The sequence below is a fragment of the Tenrec ecaudatus genome, chromosome 7 (genome assembly GCF_050624435.1).
Source record: "Tenrec ecaudatus isolate mTenEca1 chromosome 7, mTenEca1.hap1, whole genome shotgun sequence".
In the NCBI taxonomy this organism is placed as follows: Eukaryota; Metazoa; Chordata; class Mammalia; order Afrosoricida; family Tenrecidae; genus Tenrec; species Tenrec ecaudatus.
The window spans coordinates 28,277,147-28,293,868 of NC_134536.1; the positions used below are offsets into that span (position 1 = coordinate 28,277,147).

Consider the following 16,722-nt stretch of genomic DNA (forward strand, 5'->3'; position numbering starts at 1 on the left):
TTTTACTTTAAAGCTACATGAATCACAATTGTGTGGTTTTAAAGTGGTTTTAAAGTATTGCTGTTAGGTGTTGTGGAGTCTGTTTCACCTCACAGAGACGTATGTATGTAGAGTTGAATGAAACACTGCCTGCTCCAGGGCTAACCATAGGCAAAAGAACATTGTTCAGCTTGATTCCAGAGGGGTTGGCACTGTGTCACTCCATCTAGTTGAGGGCCTCTCTCTCTCTCTCTCTCTCTCTGTCTCTCTCTGTCTCTCTCCCTCTACCTCCTCCCCCTCCCCCTCCTTCTTCCCTTCTCTGCCCTCTCCCTCTGTCCAAATTCTCTCTCCCTCTTTCTTCTTGTTAACTTCTACTTTTGTCCTTCTTCAGGGACTGAGCCTCGTGATGACATGAGCAAAGGTTGTCTCCCCGTCCTCACTTCTAAGGAGTATTCTGGCTTTATTTCGTCCAAGTTAAAGTAGATGTACAGAAATGGAAACAGATGCCATGCCACACCAATGAGTGTACTTGAAGGTTCACAGCAGCTTTACTTTCAAGAGTCTCAACCTGGAAACAATCCAAAAGTCATCAAAGTCAAATGAATAGGACAGTTGGTGTATATTCCCACAACTGAATGTTATTCCACAAGTAAAAAGCCATACGTCATTGACAAATTTTCACATATGGATTATTCTTAAAAATAAGTGTGCTAGGAGATGAGATACCTAAATTAATGAATACTTACAAAATATTTTGTTTTATATTTTTACATTGTCGCAGAGTATCTTCCAATCACCAGCTACTGAGCAAACTGGGAATGGAATGGGTCTCTGACAGGCTTGTTTTCCCTCCCGTCTCCGAAGCTGGCAGAATACTAACTATTCTCCACATGCGATCCTGGGAGGTCAATATTTTGTATTTTACTAACATTAAGAGTACTTGGATTCCTGAATTCTTGCTGTCAACCATCATCAGGCAATCATTGGTCCCTACTTCTCAAAAGCAAAAGGGAAATAGGAAAACTAAGAATTCAGTGAAGAATTTAATTTCCAGGGCTAATAGCCTAATAAACCACAGCCTCAACTACTATGGAATCAGAACTAGATGTTACTCAATTACTGTAACTGAACTTCTGGGTCGGAGTCACAAGAGTGAAAAGACTGAGGGGAAAATGTGGAAAAGCATTTAGATAGTTAAAAATCCAGACTTAACAGAACCAATTGAGACCAGAGGACCCCTTGACACTCATACCCTGAGATAGTCATTAAGCCTTGAAGCACATCTATCCCATGATGATAGTGAAATAGCAGATTAATTCACAAAAAGAATATTACCTATGAGTATGGTTTCCCAGAGACCCAAGTTCTGGAAATGGAACAAACAGGATGCATTTAAATAGAATTTTGATACATGGGCAACATGTAACTTATGTCACTGAACAATTTTGTGGAAATTGTCACACAGCCACCTAATGTACTGTGTAAGCATTCACCAAAATAGTAAAAGATGAGTTTACAAAAGGAGTAGCTACATCATAATGTTATTTATGAAAAAGTCTAAATATATGGATGTGTATTCTGATAGAAAGCATACCTGTGTTTGCCAGTGGATAGGGTGGAAAAGGAGAGGAGAGCATGAGTACATACTAGTCCAAGGAAATCTGTTTTTTCAAACTGCTTACCTTGTAGTCAGCAGCCCAATGTGCAACCATGCCAGCAGGCCCTCCGAGGACATGTTTTACAATGATTGTCATAGCAATTGTCTTGTGCTGCTGATATTCTGAAAATGGTATTCGACTATAAAATATATCAGTTGTGCAAATTATATATATATGGTTTATTTTATATCATTAGTATTTAAATGAATATTTTAAAGCAAATGCTAGTGATTTAAGACAACCGTCACTTGTTTCTATAGAGGATTTCACTGTAAGAATGAGCTCGTTTAGACTAAGACACATCTGCATTTAACTGGATGAGTCTGTTTCATATGAAGTAAATGAAACTAATTCAAATGCCAGTGAATTCTGTGGCAGTTGCATCAGGCCATAGCCAGTAAGGCCTCTGTGTGGGCATGGCCTTCTCCTGAGGAATCTTGTAGCTCGTGTCTTCCTACCTGGAGGCAGCACATACACTCTCCCTGCAAGGCATTCCTGTTGACAAGCCACATGGAGCTACCCTGATGGAGCCAGAGCCCTGGAGCTGGAGGAGTCATGTGGAGTCCCATGATAGTGCTGAGATGCTTCCACCGCCACTGGATCCACGAGAATTTCCACCCACTGGCCTGTGATCTTCCTACGTTTGGCATCATTGCACATGTTGCATGAGTCTGAAGAGGAATTTATTAGGCTGGTATCAGATGTATGAGCTAATCTTGGACTCATGGACTTGATCTGGACTGGGCTGGGATGTTTTCTTATTATACAATTACTCATTTATATAAAGCCCTTTCTTGTAAACATATGAGTGCCTATGAATTTGTTTGTCTAATCAACCCAGACTAGCACAGTAACATTTGCAACTCTGCTTCAAATATCTCATCACTTTTTTTGATTAGCTATACAATTTCTTCACATAATAATGGCAGACATGAAAATGGGTAAATGGCAACATGTAAGTCCATTTAATTCTTTGAATTGGAAACCATATACAATCACTCATGACTAGTTTTATTCATTAAAGCAAGTAACATAATTAATTCCAAAGTGAAAGGGACAGGGAACTACATTAAATTCCATTAAAAATGTGGTTGAAGAACTGGACCATAAGAAATGTAACAAATAAAAAATATATGATGTTTTTTATAAAACAGTCATTACATTCTGAAAAGTACTTCTACGAAACAGGAAATTAAATTGATCTCTTACCCTACAAGTTTTTCATTTTCATTACATTGTGAACACTTATCTTTTCAGTTAGTTTATCAGCTCTAATCATGAGGCTTCAGTAGGACGTTGTTAGTTCAACATACTTGAACATTAGTTTTGCCAAATATGCTGGGACAAAAACTATAATAGTTCTTGAACATATTAATTTTAATTAAAAACAACAACAACACCTTGATTCTATGGCATATAAACACCTTTAAAAAAAAGCACTCTCCTAGGAATCTCAATTGGGTTTAAATAATCTCAAATTAGACTGTTACTGTTTCAGTTGTACTTCCAAACATTTTAGACTTTTGGAATACATAAAATGTTTAACTACTCCATCTTTCTGATTAAAATCTCCAAGTAGTTTACTGTCTTCTTTTTAAAACCATTTGGGATTCGCATTTATTCCAAATGTTTTTGTTTCCACATTTTTTTCTGTTTCTCTAAAAAGAATTAAAGAACATTTCCAGTGTCTTTGTGTGTACAATACGTTTTGGAAAAGGTTAAGGAGATCTTACTCATCACTGTAGATGGGTAATTCTGCTGACTAACATAGCTGCCCACACACTGTCCTAGTTAGCAGAAGAGGAAGTTAGAACTCTGAACATCTTTTGGCTACAGATATACTATTTAAACTCAGAGAGGCAGAAATTGCACTTGTTAAATAAATTAAACTAACAATAATAGTTCCCTTCTCTGTAAGTAATTCTAGATTTCAGCGGAATTCCAAGTGAGATTTCAGAGGAATTTCAAGTGAAACAAAATTCACATTTCAATCTGAACATGAAATATTGCATCAGTCTTCCTCGGGATCACGCTAACAGCATTTACACTGAAAGGACAGGAATCTTTCAGGGCGTTTTATCTCTCTGACATTTATAAGTGTTAGCTTGCAGCGAGAGGAGGAGAGAGCTGAGAAACAAAAGGTTTAACCACATCATTTTAAAAATAAATATGATGTGCTCCATTAATTATGCTGTTAAACAGATGAATTGAAGAGTCATTGTTCTATCCAAAGTCAAGTCAGTATATTTTACTAGTTACATGCTGTCAAGCAATACTATTTTATTTTCTAGCCTTTAACGCTGCAGCCAACCTGAGCAGGAAGGTAGAGACGATTATGGTTTTCAAACTCGTTGACTACATGTGTGGCACTCTCCACTTAAAAGAAGGTAAATGTGAAACGGTGGTAGTTCTGACCTCAGCGACTGAAAGCAGCGAAGGGGAGGAGACTGAGCATCTCTAATCTACCCTCCTGATCTTACTGTTTTTGACACCGAAGGAGGAAACCCTGCTGTTAGGGAGAAAGCAGATCAAGAATGGAGAGGTAACAGTCCAGGCAGAAGTAAGGCTAACAAACAAAATCATAACCAAAGGGGACCACGGTGATTTGCATGAAATGTCAACTCTACCCACTCCTCCGAAAAGGGCGGTGGGGTGTAGTTGGAAAACAGAATGAGATTGGAGGGACAAACCTGGAAGGCTTAGACAAGTTACTTCTGTAAAGCACCCAGAAATAGTGACTTGCCAGTTCCCTGACTTTCCGGGTGATTGAAATTCTAGAATAGGGTGTGTTATATGTATTGGCTTATGTTTTTCATGAGGATAAAGTGGGCGTTTGGGGGGTTTTCTTTGCTTTTGTTTTGTTCCATCCACTTGACTACAGTTGAGGTTGGCTCTTTTCTCACAAGTTTTGTTTTTTCCACATTGATATTTCTCTACACATCCATTGCCAAAATGGTGAGTCTTAAAAGGGGACATTCAGAAATCAATTGAACACAAATAATCTCTAGCTCTGGATGATGCTAACATTCATTAAGCCTTTTTAAAATCCAGCACCTCCCAGAGGAGTCCACATAGTCAGAAGTGATTGTTTGCAGGCCCCAAGCATATTTGCTTATTTAATTAATAACAATGACAAATCAGGACAGTTTTATTTTTGGATATGTCTCAGTCAGTGAATTATATTCAGACTGCTTACATTGTTGACCTAGGAATTTGCTGATTCATCTTTGCTGGTTATGATTCTTCCAAATGATTTTAAGGGTGAGTGAGAGAGAGAGAGAGAGAGAGAGAGAGAGAGAGAGAGAGAGAGAGAGAGAGAGAGAGAGAGAGAGAGAGAGAGAGAGAGAACAAGAAAGAAAGTGATTGTCATCCCCATTTTAAGGGTAGAAGTAGTGATGTTAGTCAGGCTGGGACAAGTGCCCAGGGAGAAGAATTGAGGAATTGTGATTGTAAACACCCAAATAGCCTCTATTCTGTTGTTTTTAGTTGTTGCTGATAGTCAGGTATCATCTCACTGCAATTAAAGAAGAAACACATAGTGCTTAATTTAATAGTGTTCACTTTCTTATAGCCTCAAGAAAAGACTTGTTTAGTGTCTTTTAAATGGGAATCTAGGATGAATGAACCCCTCAACACCAGCGGTGGGAGTGGTGACACCGGGAGGGAAGGGGGTGTAAAAAGGGAGAACCGATCTTGGAGAACTATGTGTAACCTCCTCTCTGGGAGATGGGATATGGGAAGGTGGGTGCGGGGAGACGCCGGGCAGTGTGAGATAAGATAAAATAATTATTTATAAACTATTAAGGGAGCAGAGGAAAGGGGAGAGCGGGAAGGGAGAGGGAGGGAGTAAAAAAGGGAAACCTAGCTGATTCCAGGAACCCAAGTGGAAAGCGAATTTTGAGAATGACGGGTGCAGCGAATGCATAAGGGTGCTTTCCTCAATTGATGTTTGTATGGATTGTGATAATAGTCATATGAGCCCCAATAAAAAGATGTCTTAATAAATAAATAAATGAATGAATGAATGAATAAATAAATTTTTGATTACATTACATAAATACAAAATTTCATTGTACTTTTGAAGTAAATTCATTTTATGTAAAAATTTTGAAGTAAGAATGTTTAGGGAATTAAAGAAAAACATGCTTTTTGATCTTATTTCTTATTCAGTAATGAATTTCACTTCTAATTTTCCATTAATTTTCCCTTAATAACTTTATATTTTTTGAATAATAAGAAGCTTCTAGATATTATTAAAAAGTTTCTACAATTTCTTTCTATTTGTCTTCCTGTGATAATCAACAGATCAAAAACATATCTAAAACAATGATCATTTTCTATTAAATTTATAATTAATGCCAGGTTCATATGTTATTTTTAATATTATTAGATTGAAAAACTGAATGAGGGCATGTACAAAAGATGGAAAATGAGATTGTGAAACCAGTTTAAAATTTTTTAATAGTACAAGCAAATTACTATACTGTAAGAGAAAGAAGGGATTCATCTGGCAATATGTATACCCCTCTGGGAATAAGACTGAGTAACAACTCACAGGATCTGTTCCACTCTGCCTGATTGAGTTGCTAAGAGTTGGCATTAACTCCATGGCAGTGAGTTTGGTGTTTTTTTTTGGTATGGAGATTGTATTAATCATAATAATGAGAAATCATCCAATTTTTTAAAGCTCACTGTCATTGAATCAATTCTGAATAGCCCTTGTGCTGTAGTGGACGAGCAGGTCAACCCACCCGCCACTCCGGGGAAGAAAGACCAGACTTCCTACTCCTGTCAAGCCCTGGTGGTGCTTTGGTGAAGTGTGTGTTTGTCATGGTTGGCAATTCCAAACCACCCACAGCTCCATAAGAGAAAAGAGCAGGCTTTTTACTCCAGTAAACCGCCTCAGAAACTCACAAGGGCTCACCAGGAAGGCAGTGCGATTTGAGTGAGAACCAGTTACAGTCTCGGAACCCCCAGAAGTGGTTCTCCTCTGTCTATAGGTTCACTATGATAAAGACAGAGAGTTGAGAATAATTTCAAAGTTACTTTTTTAGATTTTCTTTTAAAGAAAGAACTTAAGGGCCATGTCCAGCCTCCTCTGGCTTCACTAGACATGAGAAGAATTTAACTCCACATCTGCCCGAGGATGATTCCTCTGAGGCAGAGATCAAGGTGACTTCCAACCTCTGACTTTGTTTACCCTTTCTGACACCTCCCATTCCTACCAGGACACTTGACTTCCCTGATGGATTCTATAATCTGTTACAGTGGTCACACAGAACTCAGACAATACTTGTGATTATAAGGATTTATAGGGAAAATAGTAGGTTTCAATCAGGGTCAGGAATATTGTGTTACAGCTCCTCTTCTGAGCTGTGTGGACAGACACTTCTTAACCTCTGTCATGCATCCCATTTGCCCTTACCTTGCTTTGGAAAATGTTATAAAGCTTCTTTAGTGCTAGTAGAAGCACAAAAGACACCCCCTTCTAAAAGTTGCCCTCCTACCTGAAGCCACTCACTCTATGGGGCAGGAAGCCTGCACTTTACTCCATAGTCTCGTCTGCTGTTGTCGCTTTTGTGTTGGCTGCTGCCAACACTGAAGCTTCTGTCTTTTTCTTGGTAGTCTTGAGACACTCCTATTCTGATTTAAGATGACTCATTTTATAGTCGTTTTATACCCAATATGACTCATTTTATACCCAAATTGAATGATAAAACTAATATATTTACTCATTAGAATCTCATATATAATCTTTGTATTTTCCTTTCCAGTCATTTGATGGGAGTTAAAAAAATGGATAATGGAGTCAATTCAAATAATCCCACTTAACCACAATTTTCAGACACATGGTGTGATTTGACAGATCAAATTTGGATGGATATTGTGTTAGTCTGCGTAGACTAGAGAAACAAATCCATAGAAACTCATATGTCTATAAGAGAGAGTTTTATACAACAGTTAATAGTACTTCAAGAAAGCATCCAACTCAGTCTAGTCCAAGCCCATAAGTCCAATATTAACCCCTATGTCTGATACCAATCTATAAAGTCCTCTTCAGACTCACGACATACATGCAATGCTCACGAGTATAGGAGGGTCACAGGTGAGTGGGTGGAAAGTCTTGTAGATCCAGTGTCATTGTAAGCATCTCAGCACGACTGCATCAGGGTAGGCCCATGTGGCTTCTCCAGCTCTGGGCACGAGCATAGTTCCATGTGTCTTGTCAGCTGCAATGTCTCCCATACAGTGACTCTTGTCAGTAGAGCATCTCCAAGGGAGTGAGTAGAACAAGAGAGACCCTCTCACCTCCAACGAGGACAATTCAGAGTTACCAGAATTCTCAGGAAAAGGCCATGCCTACACAGAGGCTTCATTGGCTATGATCTGATTGACCAACCAGACTCCACCCCTTCACTCTTAATCCTCTAAAGTCCCAAATTGATACCAGATTATGTAACTACCACAGATATGTTCTTTAATTTTGAATTTACTCTGAAGAACTCATTCCATTTCCTTGGTACTGCATGCAAAAGGCTAATGAATTCACTTGATTACAACAACATACTTATGATATAAGCAAGCTCCATTTTACAGATTATACTAATGAGACAAATATTCAGCCGATTCAAAAAAGTGTATATAGTAAAAATTAAATATGAAGCCCAATCCTAGGTTTTTAGAATTTCAAATTTTCTCTTTCTTTCTTTCTTTCTTTCTTTCTTTCCTTCTGTTTACTCCTATGCCTTGCAATATTTTCAAGTAGGAAACTACATAAATTGCGATTATTCTAATGTAGTCCCACTTGCACATCGGAAGCAAGGATGGCAAAACTTTGCCTCACCTATTTTTGGACATGTTTTCAGGAGAGATGAGTCTCAAGACATCATGCTTGATAAAGTAGAGGGGCATCAATAAAGAGAAAACTCACGTACAAGATAGATTGACACCCTGGCTGCAACTGTGGGCTCAAACACTGGGAGAATTGTGAGGATGGGAGAAGGCATGGTGGTGGCACTGTATTGTGTTGTACACATGGTCCCTGTGAGTCAGAAGTGCCTCAACAGCACTAAACCACTACCACCACAATCCTGCCTGCAGAATAATCTAAGATCACAGGAGAACAATTTAATTGGAGTTGTACAATGGAAAAATAATAACGGACTTTGTGCCATAGAGCTGTCTGTTTTCCTTACAACAAAATCTTCAAATATAAAATTAACAGTACTTGAATCCCAAGGGTTGGGATTCAAAACTTGGATTTGGGACTATTTCTTTGAAATAAAAAGATAGTAATGATTTTAATTCTAATGGTAGAAAGTCACAGTATGTTTCAGAGAAGTGTCATATTAAAAAATAGGACAACTGAGATCTAGATCAGATTCTGATGATCCCTCTGCCATATAACAGCAAGAGTAGAAGTAGTCAAGCTTCTGTATCTAAAGTACCATTACAAACAGGGCAATAGAAAACTCACTTTCGCATTTCTATTACATGGCCTGTGCATTGTGATTGGGGGGTTAGCCTTCTTAACGTTTCCCAGTTTAACAACAACAAAATAGTAAATAGAATAACAACGTTTATTTGAGTTTTAGATGAAACAATGAGTAATTTTAGCATAAGTTTATCACATATAATATTGCTACATTATCATGCATTTTCCTCTGTAAGGGAGTCCTGCTATACAGTGATGAAAGCACTTAGCCAGTAACCAAGAGGTTAGTTACTTGAATTCACCAAAACTCCACAGAAGGAAGATGTAACGGTGTGTTTCCATAAAGAATTATAAACCAGGAAACCTTATAGCAATTTCTGCATCACATGACCTGTATTTGCTTCTTAATGCTTAACATTATTATTTACTTTTAAAATAGTTTTATTGGTATATGTTTCACCTATCATACAATTTTATTTTTGATCATATTAAAAATACTTGTGCAATCATCACAGCTCAATTTCAGAACTTTTTCTTCTTGTACGCATCGCAGTTAGCTCCTGGCTTCTCCCATCTATTACTGCCATGACCCTGGACTATTATCAATCCAATTATTGTCCATAGATATGCCAGTTCTGGATTCATATACAGGAAATCATACAAAACACAAACAAAAATGTTGAACATTATTCAAACATATGTTATCTCTCTATTTTTGTCATTCATTGACATGCGTTTTTCCTCACTTAGTGTTTAAAAATTGACTATTCCCTTCTCGAATATAAATTCCACAAGATCCAATGTCTTACCTGTGAGCATCTCCATGATAATCCCTGAGCTGGGAACAGCGCTTATGAAAATTTGTCCATGATAGCACACACAGAAAATGAAGAGATTTATGCGGGCCCTTTGTGGGATGCCTAAAAGAGAAAGGGTCTTGGGCTTCAACAATCACAGACCCTGCCTAGCCAACCTGGTAAGAGATGTTCAACATCTTGGCTCACTTAGACCCGTCTGAAGAATTTTATTTAGAAACTAATTTTAAAAAGCTTTGAAAAAAAAATGTCATTATTGCCTTTTAGTTTCATTGTAAATTATTTGCTTTCATTTTGTCGAATCACACTTCACTTAGACCTACATTACACTAAATTATTGATTTGTTTCAAACCTGAGTGCACTTTCTATATTCTATCGAGAAATTCAAAAGCTAACAGTATGCACTCATATTGACCCAGGGAGGTAGGCTAGAACTGCCTCTGGGGCTTTCCGAGGCGTTAACTGAACATAGGGCTGGAAATCCATCTCTTTCTCCCACGGAGCAGCTGGTGTTTCGAACTGCTGACCTTGTGGTTAGCAGTCCCACTCATAACTACTCTGGTTTGGACTAGACTAATGGCAATGCGTTTTGAACAGTGTGTAGGGCATGTATGTGAAAATGTTTGTTATAATGCACTTGGATGAAGTGCTAAGCATGAAAAGAAGCTATCCTATTTAATTAATGCACTATATCATCCAGCATCAATTGAATATCCAAAAGAAACTCCACACTTGTAATATCACTTCAGACAGTGTGTACAAAATGAAACACCCAGAGAACTCATCGTCATGCCTGTGAGCAGTGAAAGCAAACCAACTTCGCTTCCAGAGTCTTATTTATGTTGCATTTCCAACCCTCTTAGTCCTTTTGATGAGTTCTTTATGTTTTTAATCTTGTTTTTAATCCCTAAACCCACGTGTAATATAATAAAATGGGTACTGTACAATGAATATTATGATAAAAGTGTAAACACTTCCGTTTATGACCAACATGCCGTGGAACATCTATTGCATTCCTTAATTTACTATCTTCCTTCTTCTACATAAACTGCCCTTCATTCTAATTAAAACTTCTGATTTCTAAACCATGGTTACTATTGCTAGTACCCCCGATAGTCTGTAATAAGCAGAATTCTAAGATTTCCCCCCAATGAGTCACATTCTTGCATAATTCTGGACAGCAAGCACAATGCCTCCCGTCTACCTATGGCAAAGATCGTGCTATGTCAAGCTGTTCACTGCGGACAACCATTGTCAAGGGGAGCAAACTGAAGGGAGAGAGTCTCATGTCGACTTTGAAGAACTAAGCTGCCATGTTCACAAGCGGACCCAGGAGCAGAATGATGAAAAGCTGTGTGCAAAAAGACAGCACCACCCACTAACCGTCACTAAGAAAACGGGGACTCGGCATACAGGATGCGGCAACACAAGAGATCCTTCTGCCAGCAAGGGCATGCATTTGGGAGAGAATTCTGAACCTTGCAAAGAAAAGCAGCCCGATCGACAATTAGATTAAAACTTTAAACACGCAGAGCAGAGGTCTCAGCTAAACCATGATTGGATTATTCATCAGAAACCTGAAAGAACTGCTATCTTCCTCATTAAGCCACTGTGTAATGCTCAGTGCAGCCACAGAAAACTCCATCCGCAATGCCACTCAGTGGCACCTACCCCTCAAAGCCAGGCAAAGGCCACTCGCTCTTTGGCTTCAAAGAGGGCGCTAATTACTTTCTCTTTGCATGTCTTTCCACCTGCGTCCACAGCGACTTTCTGCAGAAGCAGGTACTGACTCCGTGGGGTTGTTCCTGTCTCCTTGTAGTAACATCAGTATGATTTTACCCATGACTATCAGTCTTCCTGTGAGCCCTAATTCTGAAGCCCACCTCTCCACAATTTTGACATATGTAGTCTTGGCCCTCATGTGGTCTATATGCAAAAGAGTTATCCACAGTCCATCATCCGCTGCTGGGCCGGGGAAGGGGGGTGGGGGGAGCACACTTCTTACTGCCACTTCCAGCCGCTTCTGAGCTAGATGGCCGATACTTGACATTTTTACAGGGGCAGCCAGCCATCATCCTTCTCCCTCACAGTGGCTGGTGGGTTCAAGTCACGGATTTTAAGACAAGCAGATTATGGCATAAACCACTACACCACCAGGGCTCCTTGTGCAGCGACTCTAGGCAGGTATAGTTAATTTATAATGGTCCCTTTTATGTTCGGTCTGCGCTTTGACAAAATGTGTTAGACGGGGTTCTCTGGAGAGACAAAACCAGATTGCTAATAATTATATATAAATAAATAATTGTTATATATATGTGTATATATATATATATATATATATATATATATATATATATATATATATATATATATATATAAAGATAGATATATAACACAAGAAATGAACAGTTAAACTATAAAGCAATACAAATGGCTCAGTGCAACTCACTCCCGTGAGAGAGTTGTGAGACACTGCTCTAGATCTGCAATTCAGCTGCCGTTGTGATTCAGCCACTCACATAATGAGACTCTGGACCTGGTTCCCAGCAATGTCAGCTCTTTTACTAGAGGAGAGAAGGCTCTCCTTTGTAGCACAGATGGAAGTTTTCAAATCCATTAGTCTGCACCTGAAGCACGCTTCAGAGGCTCTGAGACCATCCCTCTCCTTAATCACCCTTTCCATTGTAAGAAGGACCAGCCAACCAGCTTCCCTCTACTTGTCATCCTTACAAAACTCCTGGAAAATAACAAACATGCAATCACTCAGAGCCTCTCCTTTAACCAGCACCTCATCTATCGGTGGTGATACTTTATGTATTGTCTTTGCTATTTCACATCATGTATTAGTAAGAGTAGCAGACTGATCATGCTTTGGTTTGTTGAAGTAGCATTACTAGTGTTAAGACTAGTCAGGGTGGAGAGCCAAGTTAAGAAGCCTGTGTTTATGATTTTATTTCTCTAGAAGCACTCCTGGTACCAAATAGTGGCCCTTTCAGCCATCCAATGTCCCTGAACTTTCCTCAGGTTGCAGTGACTTCCTGTGCTCCCCTCACTCCTGCCTCTTTCTGGGCTACTTATTCTGTTTGAATGACGCCTTGTCTTACCTCCAGGTGATATTCTGTCCTCTCTTTGTTGTTGTTGGGAGGTGTTGTCAAGTTGGTTCTATGTACAACATGCCAAATAACCTTGCTCCATGCTCAAAATAGTTTTTATGTTTGAGCCCACTGTTACAACCACTGTGCCGATCCATCTTGTCCAAGGTTTTTCTCTGTGTTGCCACCCTTATAGTTCACCAAGCAAGATGTCCTTGTCCACGGACTGATCTCTCCTGACTAATGGCCCAAGTACAAGGGACAAGGTCTCACCATCCTTACTTCGAGACAGATTGACTACTATTACTAATGCATTATGTTTCATCCTTTCCTTTTCAGATAGTAACTTTTAAAAAATATAATTCAAACGATTTCCACCGGATACTTCTCCATGCAAGCATTGTGCCGCATTCTTATATGTAAATAGAATTGATTGTTTCCCTATAGCCTACAGGATGACCCATTAAATGCTCAGTTTTTATACCAGCTGCATCCGAGCCAATATATTTAAACTCATTCTGCATCTATTGTGCTCAAATTAGGTGAGTTGGGATGCTACTGTCCTGCTAATTACACGCATCTTATTTTCTAAGTATCAGTCACATTCACTAGATTTTATTGTTGCAGGGAATTATCTATTATTGTTTCCTAAATGATTAAGCTCTCCCTCTTTTTACAGAGCTGTACCTTTTATATATATATATATGCATATACAGCCTATCTTTTTAAATTATCTGAAACTCTTTTGTCTGGTAAAGTCATTCATTGTCAAAGTTCAGCTTAAAAGTCAATTTCTCTAAAACACTTTCTTTTAATCCCTGGACACTTCTAACTATTACTCCACAAAAATATAACATCAATTATTCATTTAGAAGTACATTTTCCCTTCATTCTACAAAGGCACAGCTTGTGTTGAATTTATCTTTGTATTCCAAATTGATAGTCTTGTGCAATAAACACAGGAGGCTATCATTCTTTCTAAGTGACAAAGTAAATAAATATCAGAGCCACATAAGAATCAAGAATGCTTCTAATTTAGTACATCAGAAATAATTCTTCAAACAGTTCTGCTATACAGTGAAAATGACAGATGAGGCAAGTTACTTTTTCTTAAAGAACAGCTTCACAAATTTTTATAGTCATCAAATATTATTTTGTTGCATCATTTAATTATCAACTAGGAATAATTCATGATATATTATCACAATAATTATCATTACAGAAGAAAGAGGCCAGTGAGGAACTGGCAGATTTGAGATCAGTGATGAATTTTAATGCTTGATTTTTCTATTTTAAAATTTACCCGAAAAGGACAAAATCAAGATTTCATCTTGCGATATCTGCTCCTCCAGTGTGTTGCCATCACCATATCTCAGCTTCTTTTTCAAGTTACACAATAGTTTTTATTTATGCTTTCCAAATATATCACATCCATAAAGGAGTCTCAGTAATAGCTATAAAACGCAACATAACCCATAAAAATGGCTACAAATTCTGTGCATTTTTATTTTCAACATCAGACCAAATATCCAACTGATACCAATGAAAAAGCTTTATGGTTACATAAAAATTTAATTAGTTAAATATTCACTGCTATATTTCTCTTGCATTTATTGGAGTTGATGGATATTTTTTTCATAATGAAGGCCAAGGACTATTACTTCATTAGTCTTTTAAAGAGTTAGCATAAAATTATGGATAGATTCTAGAGTGAAGACTAGATATAAGTATGTATGTATAGATGGATGGATGGGTGGATGAATGGATGCATGGATCCATGGATTGAAGGATGGATCGATGAGAAGGTCAAAAGGACATTATCCTTCCTATCTGGCCAATCAACAAGAAGATATCTGTATATTTGCCAATACTAAAGGAAGGTGATCCAGAAAGATGCATTTATTGTTGAATAATATCATTGCTATCATATGCAAGTAAGAGATAATTTAGAAATTACAAGATAATTTAGAAATTACAGAAGCAGGACATTAACAAGGAGCTGTCAAACATTCAAGTTGGATTCAAAAGAGCATCTAGAAAGAGATATCATTGCTGACTTCAGATTGCTCCTGGTTGGAAACAAGGGATTTCAGAAAGATGTTTACTTGGGTTTTATGGCTATGCAAAGTCAGTGAGTTGTGTGGGTCATAACAAACTTTGACTTGCATTTCAAAGAATAGGAATTCCAGAAAACCTCATTGTTCTCATGCGTAGCTGAAGAGAATACTGCATGGTTTAAATCAGGAAAAGAGTAAATAGGTTTGACTTCTTTCAGAATATTTACACAATCTGTATGCTGAACAAAGAATCTGAGAGCTGGGGAATATGCACTAAACAATCTAACAGGATTGGAGGAAGGCTGATTAGTAGCATGAGATACACAGATGACACAAACTGGTCTATCCTGCATGGTCTCTGTGAGTTCACATCAGTTCAATGGAAGTGAGGATTTTGTTTTGTTGTTGTTTTTTTAATCTCATTAAAATAGATTGTCATAGTGGCTGTCCAAATGTGCTCAAACATGACAGCTCCGAGATGTCACAGGACTGGGCGGTATTTCCTTCTGTTGTACATGGAGTCAGTATGAGTCAGGACATACTCGATGGTCCCTAATAACAGAAATAATCCAAATTATAACCATTTCATTGTTTCTGCCATGGTATTCAAAATAATCAATTTGTTCCTCTTGTTATCAATATATATATATGGCCAGAGTTTGCCATTCAAAATTACCTCTCTCACATAGAGACCTCTCAAAACGTGTAACTACTACTCTACTTGCTGCTTCATCATGACGTGTGTGTATGTATGTATGTAAGTGCATATACATGCACATATATACATATAGATTCAAAGGTACAAAAAATGTAAAACAGCCTACAATTTTGTTAATCTGTTCATTAGTTCTGCTATAACTTCTCCAGAAATGATACCAACACTGATGTAAAAAATAAAATTTTACTACCTTTTGAATGTCATTTAAAATAAGTAATCACTTATGAAACTTTGCCTTCTCCTTCTGTGTAACTCTTCTTGAACTTTTGGAAACAGCTGAATGATTGGTATTTTGCGTTCGTTAACTTACTCATATACATTGATAGAAAGAAAGTAGCTGGATGTTATTCTCGAAGGTCCTAGAACAATACATGTAAATATTAAATGATCTATAATATTTATAAAAATATTTTATCGATTGAAGTTGATCTTTGTGATAGGTAGGTTTATTAAGCCAACCTAGCCAATGAACACATGTGGGATTAATTAAAGGGTGGAGAGATAAATGGTTTGGTGAGCCTCGCCTTCCTTGTCTCTTGCTCTTTGATGATCCAACAAGCGTGCGGCTGCCTTACCTGTTCTCTGCCTCAGTCTGCAAGCTACACTACCTGTGGGACACCTAACCCATGGACTGTGTCACTTTAGTTTGAGCTTCCTTCAAGACCTGCTTCGCTACTGGAGTATACATTGCTTGAGCTGGGGACTGACGGACCCTTGCTGTTTGCTGCCTGTGCCAGGATAGCCTGAATTTCTCTACAGAGGACTACCGGGCGGTCCTCAAAACTTGAAGAACTGCCAGTGTCTCACAACTGTCTTACAGGAGTGAGTTTTACTGAGCCATTTGTAGTGCTTTATAATATAATTAACTGTTTATTTCTTATGTTATATATCTATCTGTGTGTGTGTGTGTGTGTGTGTATACAGATAGATAAGTGCCCTGGTGCTGTTGCTCTAGATAACCCTGTCT

General features: G+C 38.1%; 1 non-coding gene across 1 annotated transcript; it reads right to left on the minus strand.

Annotated features, from left to right (window-relative positions):
• Positions 1 to 749: 749 nt before the first annotated feature.
• On the minus strand, positions 750 to 887 carry LOC142454067 (small nucleolar RNA SNORA7). Its single transcript, XR_012785597.1, has one exon. It is a non-coding gene; the product is annotated as a small nucleolar RNA SNORA7 (small nucleolar RNA).
• Between the last annotated feature and the right edge of the window lie 15,835 nt (positions 888 to 16,722).